The following is a 16376-nucleotide window of genomic DNA, read 5'->3' on the forward strand; positions in this document are numbered from 1 at the left end:
AATCCCCTGAGTGCTCCAGTTCCCCTAACACAATAGCTCTGTCCCCCTCGTCATTCAAGAGCCTATGAAAGTACGACTGCCATCTCTTCTTTATGTGGCCGTCCTCCACCAAGACTCCACCGTCCTCCCCCTTAATGCACCTCACCTGATCGAGGTCACGACCCTTCCTCTCCCTAGCCTTAGCGAGTCGGAACAACTTTTTCTCTCCTCCTTTCCCCTGTAACCCTGCATACAAGCTCTCAAAAGCGGCCGTCTTCGCTGCCGTGACCGCTGACTTCGCCTCCTTCCTCGCTAGCTTGTACTCTTTCCTGACCCATGCAAAATCATCAAATATAAATCAATCGATAGGAAAATGATCAACTTACTTTTGATCTAAGTAATTCTTATGGTGTATATTTATCTTCAAGGAAATTTCTACCCTAAGGAAAATATAAGTCACACTTATTTCTAACAAGACACCATTTGATTCGGGTCCATATACACCGGAAAGATGATTCAACTTTAGCCCGAAAGTGCGGGGTGTTATAACAGGTTGCCATATTCCTAATATGAAGATTTGTATCTCAAGTAGTATGAGCTAAATTTTTGCTACATGGTTTAATTTCGCCTACTCCAGAGGAAATTAGAATAACAATGGATGACTTATACTAGCAGTACCGAATGTATAAGTGCTTTGATGTGCAAAATTCATGAATATATTTTGACGAGTTGAACCCCTTTGCTACTCTCTAGATCTTCCCATGGTGTTCTGTCACAATATTTTAGTATATGATTGTAATATTATCTAATTGCTTACTTTCTATTGAGTTTTAATGTAGTTGAGATTATGTTGGAAATGGAGTTGAGTCAATTGGCTTCTCAATTATCATGACTTCCCTCCCATCTCCTCTGCTCCTCATATATCTATTTTTTTGAGTTCTTCCCATGTTTCCCTTGATTTTTTAAAACAAATTTATCATTGAATTGATTCTGTACATATATTATGCTTTTGAAATTGGGGTCAAATTTCTTTACAGTCAGTGTGGTGGTGCTTTCACCTTATATATAAATCAATTATTTTTTGAATCATTTCCCCCCTTTATGGCTTCTTCTTTAGCATTTGTACATCCATAATTATTCCATCGAACATAGATATACAAGTATGAAGATCAATATTAAAATCTAAAGGTTGAAAATTTCAAGATCAAACATAAGGACATAATATCCCAATTTTGAATAGAAAACTAATATCCATGACAATATATTTGTATTGGAAAACTGAAATTTAGGATATAATATTCTAAATTTTGAGCTGAAAGATCCAAACTCATAATAGTAAAATTGACAATTTTAAAGTCTTGATTAAACATCTTAACTCAAAATTGAAATTAAAAGTTTTGAGGTGAAAAACAAAACTTGGGGATACATCTTAAGTTTGAATTGAAAACTTGAAATTGTATGAATTTTAAACCGGAAAAAATGAACTTCAGGATATAGTATGATGAAATTTTGAACATGAAAAACTGAACTTGAGAACAATATGACTTGAAGCTTGAAAAACAAACAATAAACAAATAGTTTTGAATTTGAGTTATGGTTTAACACTACTTAATTTATCAACGCCAGCTAAATCCTAAATAATAGTATAGAAATGGCTACTGGTGTCCCAAAATACTATTTGCTTCAAAATGTAAATGTTGGGCCCGTGCTAGCAAAGGCTATACATCTATATAGTTTATAAGGAACAATTAGGATGACCAAGGCTATTTTTGAAAATATAACATCACTTATGGGAAAAATAGTAATTGTACACGAGCCACTAAATGGAACTCTAGAAAGATCGGCTAACCTTTCATTTCTTAATTCCTAAACGGATGAAACAACATGTTTTCTCTTTGATCCTTCCAGTACGCAAAGGATGATTTTTCTTTCAATTTTTGGTTCAAATTTCTCTGCATTGTCTTTGATCCGAAACCTAATCGAATGACCATTCATTGCTGAAATATAAAACTTGAATATTGTATTATAATTGTGTATACTCTTGCTGATTGCTTATATTCTTTTGGACAATGACATATTTAAACTTACTATTCTTTTATCTGATAAAGAGTGTTGATATATTTTAAGCAGCAATTGCATATATCAAGTTACTGAGAGTTGCTTCTAATACATATTGCTTCTTTTGGTCTATTTTGAGATTCAATTCAGGTTACAAAGTTGTTAGTTTATGTACGAACTAACTAATCATTGATTCGAGATAGTTAAATTTTTCTTTCAATTCAATTGATTAAGTAATAATTAGAAGCAAAATTAAGAAACAAAACGTTAACAAGTCAGAAGGCACTATCATTTAGAAAAGCTTTTTTAAAGAAGTTATTGATTAAAGTTGAGTTTATTCTGGAAACAAATTGTCAGGACCCGAACCGAGGCCCTGGACGTGACAAGAAATCAAAACCATGAAGGCCCAGATTCCCTTCTCTATCTGGTAATCATGCACAACATTTATATAATATAAGGAAGTTTGCGGGAAAAAAATATAACAAGACGGAATCATGGTCAATCTCTTAAAATTTGAACAATTTGGAATTAAATTCTTAGAATTCACAACATATGACACCCGTCTGCGAAATCTCTAACATTACAAAATCCAACATATGTTTGAAATAAAACTGGGACAAGGCCCCCAGTCAGACCGTGACCAAAGAAAAACAACCAAATCTGAAAATTCCGGCCTTCCGAAATAAAAAAGGCTCACCAATTACAACTTCTGATGCACTCAAGTCTATTGCTGAATGGGACCCCGGGGCTATGCCTCAAATCCTAAGATGGAGAGGGATCAACACATATGTACTGGTACGCAGAGCAATCCAAAGTAATATACTTTAATATAAAACATAAATGAGAGAATTTTATAAAATATCATGCATAAAATAATTTAAAACACATGGACAACTTAAAATTATCATTCAAGCAAATATGTAGGTGTAAACCATTATTTAGCTTACTTCTGAGCTAGGTGGTACATCCTATAATTATATAATCCCACGGGCTATATCGAATCCACCCTTAACTCGGCGGCCAAGCCCCCAACCCAAGTTTTCCGCAAGGTTGGGAGTTTATGAATAGTTTGTTATACCACCTTACAAGTATAACATGGCATCACCCTTACTTGACGTCCACATTATTTCCTTTGTAGAATAATACCCGTATCGGCAAAATATGGATTTTCCAGCGATGAGTCCTTACACTCAAACGCTTCTTCGGGTAACCACCTAACTCTCTTTAAGCTCATTTTTAGTCTGTTCTAAACATGCATCTTTCTTAATTCAAATTGTGAAAATCTGAATAAAAATCTGCATTCTGTTCTGTTCTGAATTACCATGGCATTATCTATATTGGTATCGTCATACCAATACTTGCAAGTCATATCTATGAGCCATAAAATATCATGATACTGTCCTTTCATTCAAAAAAGAAAGTTTGTACCACCATATCATTCAAACAGTTAAAGAGAATCCATATTTCAATCATATGTAAAAATTATGCATGACTTTTTCTTTCAGACATTTCAACAAATATGTGGTGGTCAAGTATTTTATAACAAACCATGCAATCTCTGTGAATCACCATTTTTCATTTATATTATCAAGAATCACCCTCTTTTTCCAATTCAAAACCATAATCAAATCATAAATAGTAATCAAGACATTTGTATCACGATTCTCAAAGATGCATTTGAAACAATCCATATTATATGAAAACAATGGGAAATTATAGCAAGAGAGGGATTCTATATTTTCATTCTCTCAATTAAATCTTCAAACTCATTTTCATACATACATATGTACAAGTACAAATCAATTTGAGGAAAAGGCCTCAAAACCAAATAATAATATCATTAGATAATTCTTAATGCAAGATTGTAAACATAATTCCAAAACCCATTGGAAATTCATGATTTCTCAATATTCAAAATATCATTAAAAATATTTTCACCATGCCCATGTAGTTTTACGAAAACCCCACGTACCTTACATTATTTAGTTTGAAAGATGGAACCCGGATCTAGATGGATGGAATCCAGATCTAGTTAGATGAAACCCAGATCTTGATCCATTTCTTGAATATGTTCAATTATGAGGATGAATTATTGATCAATGGAAGGGAGGGAAACTTGAATCTTAATTTGTTTTCTCGGTAATCTTGGACTGAAGAATTGATTTTCTTGATTTATTGTTCTTGGAGGAAACCCTAGTTTTCATCTTGTTCTTGAGAGTAGAGAAGATTGAGATGTTGTAAAAATAATAATATATGCATTAAAATGCTTAGGGTTTGATTTATATTTGTGGAGAAGGTTTCTAGGAAGGAAAAGTACCAAAACAACCCTTTAAAATGACTTTAGATCGCTAAACAGAGGTGCGCAATGGTTTGGGCGATGGACCATCGCACCTGGGATGGATTGTCACTTCATACCATCACTTTTTGGCTAGAAAATAGGCTTACTACCTCAGTTGCGATAGTCTGGGCGATGGTCCATCGCATATCTGATGGTCCGTCGGACCTCGCCGTCGCACCTGGGCAGTCCGAATAGCTCACTGTAAAACGGCCATAATGTTTTACTCCTATATCAGATTTTGGTGAAATTGGTATAGTTGGAAATAGGACTCAAAGATTTTTCATTTGATATATAGTAGACCACCTAGTTCATCATATACAAGGAGTTATGATCGATTGAAGTTGACCTAAGTTTTGATGCTCGCTAAAACTTTAACGACCGAAAAGCTTTTAACTCGTCCTTGAGTTTAGGGACCTCTATGATCTCAATTCACGCTCAAATATATTAAAACACTAAACAATTGATTTACAAACTATATTTACATTGAATTAATGGATTTTGGAACCATCACGCATAGGAAAAGATGATTTACATTCTAGCCCAAAATGTGGGGTGTGACATTATCTCTCCTTGGGATAATTCGTCCCCGAATGATTGGTAGGGACTTTTTGAAGTTCTAAAAGCATGGAATGAAGAAGTGTGGGTTCGCATTGAATATTATTCCTCTACAAAATATGCAACGGCATCAAACAAACTTCATGATAACCTCTAGTGGGACACGTATGCACGAAGCATGAGGTAATGAAACTTTACATAGGAATGATCTTTCCCATGAGTTCCATGAATCATTATCATGATAATATATGGAATGAGTTAATTTGGTGATATTAGGCCTGATTTACGTTGGTACCATCATAAGATAACGAAACTTGACAACGATATGAATCTTGGCTTGTGTTTTATGTAACATGATCAAAACATTGTAAGGCATGAGTTTTTTTTCTAATACTCCTTGGCTCAATCGAGATTGGTACAAGACATAAGATGAGATTAGATTAGAAACATTCTCTAACTCAAAAATTTATCAAATAGACTTAAACTCAGAGACACTACTTGTACATACGACAACATTAATCAACATACTTTATCATTTCCAATGTACAATTCTCCCGTAGCACATCTAACCACAATAATTTGTGTTCCACCATATAATACTTCTATGTTGAAGCCTAGCTCATAGGAAAGAGGTTCTAACTTAGACTACGGGACCCTGTACTCTACATCATATTAAAAAATCACCTCACTTTATCACTATAATTCCACAACCTCAAGTCTTAATTCAAGGAATACTAACAACATGTCACATTGGTTTATTTATTCACTAAACACAAAATTCAAGCCTATCATCTCACTTCATGAACTCCTCCAGACCATCTAAGACCAGCAAATTCAATCATTCTCACAAGGATTCTCTCCATATACTTCCCTTCTAACTATTTCACGCAATGAGAATTAACCTTAGCTCAAGAAATCACCTCAAGATTTTTACCTTCAAGAACATTTACTCCTTTGTCTAACACATTACTATGCTTCCACAACCACCAGCACACTAATGTACGGAGGTTCATTGAGGGACCAGAGCACAATCATCAAGAATGGAAGTAACACTTGTTAGACCATAGGTTATACCTTTTTGCACTACTCAAGGAGGGACGTGACATGAAGATATGATAGAATAGACACAAAGTTCTCTATATATCAAGTATTTGGATGGTAACTAAAGAGTCGTTTGGCATAACTACAACACAACCTAATTTCATAGACATACTATGGTAAGAAACATAGGTATACATATCTCATAATTTGTATAACATAAGGTCAGAATCCATCAAGTTAATGATTGAGACAAAGATTGATACTTGAAGCTATTGCTTCTCATTTTCAGAGCTGAGATAGTCATTAGTTTGCACAACTTTATCATTTGGCTAATCCCATCATAAAATGAATTAGAAACAATGAAAAAAATGGTTCCTTAGAGCCAAGCATGATTTGGACACAGATTTATGGATTATGAGTAACATAACATAGAGCTTGGATACTTGAAATATTGGGTCACTGAAGTACATTATTGCTTCTTGCTTGAAGGTCAGAACATGACATGAGTTACATAGTGAATTCAAACTTTAGGCATAGGCAAGATATGAATAGATAATGTATGACATTAGCAGGATACTCTCCTAAATTGAAGTAGGAGGATAATGCTTGAGTAGAATTAGGTTCATCATGGCTCCTTCCTGCAACTTACTGCACTAAGAAAATTTCGGGAACTAGCTTAATTAGTCATCTCCCCCTTAGATCAAGGTCAAAATCCTAGACTTACGGACATATCCCCTTATCAATTCTATAGCCACAAACATTACCACATACTTAAACTCTAAACTCTCCTTGGAGAACAATACTCTGAAGGCCTTGCCTTTTGAAAAAAATGCAACTCTTAAATTTTGCCAACCTCTATAGCCATTATTTTACAATTCCCACTCCCATGAAAGTATGGATCTACACTCCTTATCACAAAGAGGTATCAATATACACTTGAATACAACTCCTTTCATTTATTTCTGATGCAATAGAACTGAATTATTTCTAGGACATCTATTTAGGGATAGTAATCATAACTTTCTCTAACACCCAATGTCACCAACTTGTGGCTAACGTTATTATGGGCATGGAAATCCATGCTTCCAAAAACTTAACACACTATCCTCAACTCATTAAAATACTCGTGTTACACCTCTAATCACATAACTTACAACTTCACAAAATTTGTAAAATCATACCCAAGGCTCATTTTGCCTCCCAGTATCTCCTAAATTTAACTCTAATGAACACCGAACAACAACTCACCATACTTCTCCATACTACAATTTTAAGAACACAAACTAGGTATGTAAAACACTTATACATATAAATGCTAAACTCTCCCTTTTTAAGCATACTCTAAAGGCATTGCATTCCAAGAACGCTACTCTTAATTTTTATTTTTTTTTGCTATCCTCTATTGTCATCAACCAACAACTCACAGTCTCATGAGCATACACATCCTTACTCCTTATTGCATAAAATCCACTCTCCACTACTTAACCTTCTAACATTAAACCGTAAATCACATAACTTAAATCATAAAATCTCACCTAATGCCATACTACCAAGGGGTGCAACTTGTTCTTATATGCTTACGCCCCATCCAAATAGTTCATTCTTTTAACACTAGTCCTTATATACCCATATACTTTATAATTTACCACTTAAACTTTTCATAAGTTATCAACCTAGGCTCTTGCACAATTCACATCAAACCATCTAATTCATCCCTACAAAACATACATCATAAATCTTAAGCTACTATTCTTACCACCACGTTCTACATCTAAAATTCAAGCCTATAGTCTAGCATCAATCATCTACCACTATTGAAGTATGCAACATAATATACTATTTCATCAAATTGGAAAATTCAACCAACATACCTCATTTCACTAGAAGCTACCTACAACCAAATCACCTTCATGACATTACTACACCTTAAAATCTACTAAATATCTTCTTGCAAGTAGTACTAGTTTACAACTACTAAAGAAAAGAAGGTCAATGGGGTAAAGTCACATAATAGATATGGTCAATCTTAATCTTATATTATAACCATATATAATCTTATCTACATATTCTACTTTCTCACATCTTACTACTTACCCAAGCATACATGTAGACTACCTTCAAATTCCACAAACAACAATGAGTCTATACTTATTAGTTATTGGCAAATCTAAACATTTTCATTCACAACCTACAAGGGATTTCTATAACCACCATAACTGTCTACTCTAGGCTTCTTCCCTATTCTTGAATAGATAATAATCGCAGCCAAGCACTTCCTTTATCAAATACCTTACAATCTACAAATATTACTACCACATTAGCCTATTACTATAAAATGGCAAATCATCCCTCAATCAACAGTTATACAACTGAACATATTTATTTACAAAAAAAAATCATCCTCACTCGAACTTCTAACCTTGTGACTTCATATCACCAACTTCTTGGTCCACTCTCACTACCAATAGGTCATGAAACTAACACTTTAACTTATACTACTACTCAAGTGGAAATACAGTTCCAACATTCAACTAATTATTCCCCGTATGCATGACATCTGCAGCATAAATTTTTGAAAAGGAATGAATACACTTAATTCCTCAGGCTAAAAAGCATGATTTCACCAGAATCAAAGTTTACACTAGAATCAATACACCTTGAAGCACTAACGAACTCCTCTCAAGTCTTTGTGCAATCTCATAATCTTTTATGACCCAATCAGAAAAGGTCCACATCAATTCAATTCTACGCTCATGCACTTGAATCACCTCAACAATGAGACATACCTAAGAACGTTAGAGTAAGAAGCGAATTATGATACTTTACTTTTATATGGGCGACACCATAGCACGAACTAGAGTATGAAAGAGGAACATTATGACTCTATAGCACAGACTAGAACATGAAGAAAGAGAGACATTACTAAATGCCTTGTAGCCTCCTGCTTGTAAGTGTGGCATGCTACATACGCATCAACAAGACTCTACCCGATGTGATTTCACAAACATCTTAGGACCATGAATCGTGCTCTGATACCAAGTTTGTTAGGACCCAAATTAAGGCCCTGGTCGTGATAAGCAATTTGAACTATGAAGGCCCAGACACCCTTCTCTATCTGGTAATCATGCATAACATTCATATAATATAAGAAAGTTTGTGCAAATAAAAAATATAACAAGACAGAATCATGGTCAATCTCTTAACATTTGAACAATTTGGAATTAAATTCTTAGAATTCAAAACATACGACACCCGTCTGCGAAATATCTAACATTACAAAATCCAACATATATGTCTAAAACAAAACTTGCACAAGACCGCCAGTCAGACCATGACCAAGGAAAACCAACCAAATCTGAAAATTCAGGCCTTCCGAAATAAACAAGGCTCACCAATTGTAACTTCTAATGCACTCGAGTTTATTGTTGAATAGGACCTCGGGACTGTGCCTCAAATCTTGAGATGGAGGGGGGGGGGTCAATACATATGTATTGGTATGCAGAGCAATCCAAAATAATGTACTTTTTTATAAAACATAAATGAGAGCATTTTATAAAATATCATGGGTGAAATAATTTAAAATAAATGGTCAACTTAAGATAATAATTCAAGCAAATCTGCAGGTGTAAAACCATTATTTGGCTTACTTCTGAGTTTGATGGTACACCCTAAATTATGCAATCCCACGGGCTATATGGAATCCACCCTTAACTCGGTAGCCAAGCCCCCAACCCAAGTTTGTCACAAGGGTTGGAGTTTATGAATAGTTTGGTATACCCCCATGCAAGTATATCGTGGCATCACCTTTGCATGGCGTCCACATTATTTCCTTTTTAGGATAATACCCGTATCGACAAAACTCGATTTTTCCAGCGATGAGCACTTACACTCAAATGCCTTCTTCGGGTAACCACCTAACTCTCTTTAAGCCTGTTTTTAGTCTGTTCTAAACATGCATCTTGCTTAATTCAAATTCTGAAAATCTAAATAAAAATCTGCATTTTGTTTTGTTCTGAATTACCATGGCATTATCTATATTGGTATCGTCATATCAAGGCTTGCAAGTCCTATCTCTGAGCCATAAAATATCATGTTACAGTCCTTTCATTCAAAACTTAAAGTTTGTACCAACATATCATTCAAACAGTTCAAGAGAATCCATATTTCAATCATATGTAAAAATTATGCATGACTCTCTTTTTTAGACATTTTAACAAATATGTGGTGATGAAGTATTTTTTAACAAACCATGCAATCTCTTTGAATCACCATTTTTCATTTATATTATACAGAATCACCCTCTCTTTCCAATTCAAAACCATAATCAAATCATAAATAATAATCAAGACATTTGTATCATGATTCTCAAAGATGCATTTGAAATAATCCATACTGTACGAAAATAATGGGAAATCATAGCAAGAGAAGGATTCTATATTTTCATGCTCTCAATCAAATCTTCAAACTCATTTTCATACATACATATGTACAAGTACAAATCAATTTGGGGAAAAGGCCTCAAGACCAAATAATAATATCATTAGATAATTCTTAATGCAAGATTGTAAACATAATTCCAAAATCCATTGGAAATTCATGATTTCTCAATATTCAAAATGTAATTAAAAATATTTTCACGATGCCCATGTAGTTTTAGAAAAACCCCATGTACCTTAGATTATTTAGTTTGAAAGATGATATCTGGATTTAGATTGATGGAACTCGGATCTAGATTGATGAAACCCTGATCTTGATTCGTTTCTTGAATATATTCAATTAGGAGGATGAATTCTTGATATATGGAAGGGAAGGAAACTTGAATCTTAATTTGTTTTCTTGGAAATCTTGGACTGAAGGATTGATTTTCTTGATTTATTATTCTTGGAGGAAACCCTAGTTTTCATCTTGTTCTTGAGAGTAGAGAGGATTGAGATATTGTAAAACTGATAATATATGCATTAAAATTCTTAGTGTTTGATTTATATTTGTGGAGAAGGTTTCTAGGAAGGAAAATTATCAAAACAACCCTTTAAAACTACTTTAGATCGCTAAACGGAGGTGCACGACTGTTTGGGCGACGGACTGTCACTTCATATCGTCACTTTTTGGCCAGAAAATAGGCTTACTGCCTTAGTTGCGACGGTCTAAGCGATGGTCCATCGCATGTACAATGGTCCGTCGGACCTCACCGTCGCACCTGGGCAGTCTGTATAGCTCACTATAAAATGGCCATAATTGTTTACTCCGATATCAGATTTTGGTGAAATTAGTATCGTTGGAAAGAGGACTCAAAGAAATTTCATATTATATATAGTAGGCCACTCATTTCTTCATATACAAGGAGTTATAGTCAATTGATATTTAACCAAGTTTTGACGCTCACTACAACTTGAACGATCGGAAAGCTTTCAACTCGTCCTTGAGTTTAGGGACTCTATGATCTCAATTCACACTCAACTAGATTCACACACTACACAATTTACATACACACTATATTTACATCTAATTTATGGATTTTGGAACCATCATACGTAGGAAAAGATGATTTATGTTCTAGCCTAAAATGTGAGGTGTTACAGAAACATAGGAAAAATAATTATTTTCGCAAAGAGAATTTTAGTAGTGATTAAGTGAGTAACAAAATCATCAAGTCCTTTAATCCAAAATTTGATCATAGAACTCATGAATTAGATGCTTCTAGGTCCTGCAAGCTAATTTTGCAGTAACATCCAGATCACTTAATTTTGTAAGTTAATTCACTAAACACTCTTTTCGTTAACTCATTCCCATGTGAGATAAAGCAATGTCACAATGATATTAGTGTAGCACCTAATTGATGTAATTATTTGTCTAGGAGGAGAAGGATCCATTATGCACAAAATTTTATTAAGGAAAGAACTGCTACTAAATATTTTAAGTTTGCAAAACTTCATTTGTGGTTTTGGTTACAACATAAGTTAGTTCTTCAACTATAAGCATTTATAGTATTGTAAAATTTATAGTGAATCTTAACGTTGCACCAAATCATTTGAAATTTCAACCAAAACAAGTTTATTTTACAAAGTTTAAGTGCCTAAATTGCTAGGATTTTGCCTTGAATTTTCTACTTTACCTGATTTTCGACCACAACTAGAATTACTTTTCTTGATGGAAAAAGGTTTCCTTGTTGGAAAGGATCTCTTTTCCATTAGGTTTCTTTTTTCTTAGAGGAATGGTTTTGTAGTTCTATAAATATATGATCTCTCTACTCAAGCCATAACACAATAACATCCACAATGTAGTCCTTTAAGAGTTCTGTTTAGGGGGAGATTCTCCCAATAGTTTTTAAGCTTTTTTATTTAGTTTTCAATATGTAGGCTTCTTGTCCAATCATATCAAATAATGTGTTTTTATTATAATTTTTTTGTCTTCTGAATTATCGCCTCCATGGTTTGCAAACTATAAGCTTCCGCATGAAGCTCTCTTGATTTTGAACCCAACAAATGGTATCAGAGACTATGATTCAATGGTCCAATGATTCAGACTGAAGACATGTTGAGATCAAAGTTACAACATATTTGATGATAATGAAGATCTTTATTTAGCTATATGTGGAGAAGAATTTTCAAACATTTTTAATAGTCCTGTTACTACATATTTAAAAATAAAAAAAATATTAATTTTTAAACCACATTTAACCATAATATTAAAAATCTTATTTTTAATCAGGGCAAGCAACAGTGATATATGAATATTATGTGAAGAAGAAAATCAAGATTGATTTACCCGAAAATTCAGGCCAAGGGGAGATCTGTTAGGATTTGTCCTGAATTTCCTACTTTACTTATTTTTCTACCAAATTAAAACTATAATTAGTTTTCTTGGTGGAAAAAGGTTTCCTCGTTGGAAAGGATCTCTTTTCTATTAATTTTTTTCTTTCTTAGAGGAAAATTTTTGTAGTTCTATAAATAGAAGATTTATCTTCTCTAGACATAATACAATAGCATCCACAATGTAGTCCTTTAAGAGTTTTGTTTAGGGGATATATCTCCCAATAGTTTTTAAGATTTGTGATTTAGTTTTCAATATGTAGGCTTTTTGGCCAATCATATCAAATAATATATGTTTTTATTATAGTTTTCTTTGTCATTTGAGTTATCACCTCCCTGATTTACAAACTATAAACTTCCACTTGACGCCCTCCCAATTTTGAATCCAACATAAATTCATTGTAAAAGCAATGTCTTTTCTTTTTAAAGATACTTCTTCATCTTTCTTTTGTTCATCTCGCTATCTTTTGGTTTCATCAATATTTTGGTGAAAGTTTTTACTACTATGTTACTTTATTATTATATTGCTACATAGAAGAATGAGTTTAGAGATGACCAAGGGTATAATTATAATTTCACTAAGTCATAAAAATGCTCTTTCATAAACCTTTTTGCGTCTGCCACCGACTCAAGCTCCTGGATTATTCTTCTTTCTCTTCTTTCTTTCTTTGTGCTATTTTTCTGTTTCTTTTTTGTATTAGTTGTCTACTCAGATCTTGACCGTAAGTACTTATTTATTGTTCCCATGCACTTCGCCTATTACTTTGCAATTGTGTTCGACTAACACAATTGCTAAGGCCTAATTGCAAAGTAATAGGCGAAGTGTATGAGCATTTTTATGTTTTCTTGTTTCATTTTTGTTTGTGGGTCTGCAATCGTGTAAAACATAAACATGTTTAGTATTAATGATTCAATTTAGTTTTTTAAGAACCTTTTGTACTATTGAGTTTTATATTTTTGACAGGGCTAATTAATGGACATTGCACTAGAAGAAAGATTCGATTGATCAAGATTACAACTACAACTCCACGAGTAACTTTAGACTCATGAATGAAGGTAAATTTTCACTTCTATAATTTCAACTAAATGTGATCAATTAATGTGAAATGACTACAGTCATTTCTTTTATGACTAGACACCTTTGTTTCTTGGACTCGAGTGCAAATATCCACTTGGTATGGATCTAGCGGTCAAATTGTTCATCATATAAATTTTGGGATTCAGGATAGATTCATTCGTGAAAATGACAAATAGATTTTTATTACGATAAATAACTATATTTTACAATTAGTTAAAGTTTTCAAACTAAAACTAATCAAACTTTAATTTGATAAACACCCAAAAACCAAACCAAATACTCAATCAATATATACTTCTCATTCATTGAATATAGATAAAGTACCCAAAGGTAAGTTGACCAAATTCAGTAAGGATTCCCCACCCGCATTTATATTGTGCCGAAATGGGTGCTACATACATTTAATAAGTTCAATAGCATGGAATACAAGTGTATAGTTTAGTAGTATGATCTAAAGATTATGTCCATGAAATTTAAATCTTGGATCCCCCTCTTAGACTAGAATGTGAAGGTAATTGCAAAACTAATTCCTTTAGTCCATATATAACTTAAGTATGGGGGTCATTCTACACATAGGTAGGTACAACTGGGAAATTTGCTTGGCTTTTTTCTTGAATAGTTTGATATAAATATGAGATATGGCAGAATAGACCTTCAAAATTCCAACTTGGAAGTTCACTGCTTTTCTAGTTGAGATTTTATCAATTCTACAAGTTAGAAAGTCCTTAGAGAATAAAAAGTAGAGGGATACCATTAGTTGAGCATAATTACAAGTTGTAGCTTGATCTGCATTTACATATTCTAAAGGATAAGAACATGCATCTAATTTATTTTGTTATAATTAGCTTTAATCAATATAAATAGAGTAGAAAAGTGTTAATTAATTAGGACTCAACATTGTAGTTATGTAATGTTTTCTCAATTAAAAGATTGTACGAGACTAAGTGTAGTGTTGATTGTTGTTTCGGGTAGTATAAAATATGTATGTTAGTTCGCATAAACATCAACTAAGTTCAAGACCAAACTTGTCAAGAACAACTTGATGTTTTTCAACACGTTCAACAAAAGTTCAATATGAACTATCAAAGAAGTGAGTTATAGTTAAAAAATAAGATGAAATGGAAATTAAAGCCAAGTCATCCAAATTTACAGAGTGTCCTTAAGAAAATAAGTCCCCCAAGTACCCGAGGTTGTGGAGTTTTTCTCTCAGGATAAATTGTCATCCAATAGTAGTGGTACCTCAAACTATCGGATTCTTTGAACTCACTCAATGGGCGGTGATCACAATGAGTTTTTAGAAGACAAGAAGTGTCTTTTAGCTCTTAAAATTATTTCTCTACCTGAGGAATAAGTCAGATATTTAAATCCATTAGGTGTTCCTTCTGAAAGAAAGCATTGGTTTTGGAAAATTGCATTGTTTCTGAATAGTCAGGTCACCTGTGCCTAGTCTGTACTGAAACTGCACCTGACCTGCCACCGTAGGTGATGTTTCACCCATTCCAGTGGCTTCTGCGCCTGAACTGCTCTAGGCAGAGCCAGCCTATACCAAGTCTATATCTGACCTGTGTTCACAGGTCACTCTTTTTTTGAAACAGTGTGTCTTTTTTTCTAAAGGTCATGTTCCATTCAAGATGCGTCGCGCATGCGTTTGGATTATTCCATTATTGAAAAAATTATTCCTTTGGATTTTTGGATTAAAACTTCACTTGCTTTACATGTTTTAAATAAAAATGTTCTAAAAAATTAATCTCATTAATCGATCGAAATTCGAAGCTAGAGCCAAAGACGAGTCGAGCGAGTGACAACAACAATGATGCGAGGTACCTTTTTGTTCTTGCATCACTATCCCCATGTGGAGATGTGTTTCTTAATAAGAACACATGAAAGTTTCTCTCTCCCTCCAATGTGAAATAATTAGTAAACTTTCCATATTTTTTAGTACACTTTATTTTTTAGTGTGATCTCATTTTTCCCTCCATGAATTCCCTCTATTTACCATTCATACTTTCAACTTGAACCCAACAATCTCCCACATGAATAGGGAATAGCTATCTTATGAAGAATTTATGGACAAGCATGTGATCATCAAGCAAAGACTGATTGCATCTGGATAAGTGAGATTTCCTTTTAACTTTTCGTAGTGAACATGCATCGGATGTACTCGGTCAATCAGTAGATTTTATATCTTTGAACCATTGAGATTTAATGTACGCCTAGACAACACATTCACATAACCAGATTTTTACCATTATGGTTCTCACAGTTTTGTTCGTTTCAGCCATGAACACGTCCCGATTTCATGAGATCTTAAAGAATAGGTCTTTACTAACATTCTCCTTGAAGCGGCTTAAGCTTCATCCTCACATAGGTGATTTCTAAACATTCAATCCTATAGATTAAACTATTTTGTCAAATATGCCAAATTTAGATAATCATTAAAAGACTTCACACCATAAGTCTTATCCTTGATTACTAAAAATAACCTACGTCATAAGAATGGGTTAGGTATATTGACAAT

This window comes from Capsicum annuum, chromosome 9 (assembly GCF_002878395.1).
Source record: "Capsicum annuum cultivar UCD-10X-F1 chromosome 9, UCD10Xv1.1, whole genome shotgun sequence".
NCBI lineage: Eukaryota > Viridiplantae > Streptophyta > Magnoliopsida > Solanales > Solanaceae > Capsicum > Capsicum annuum.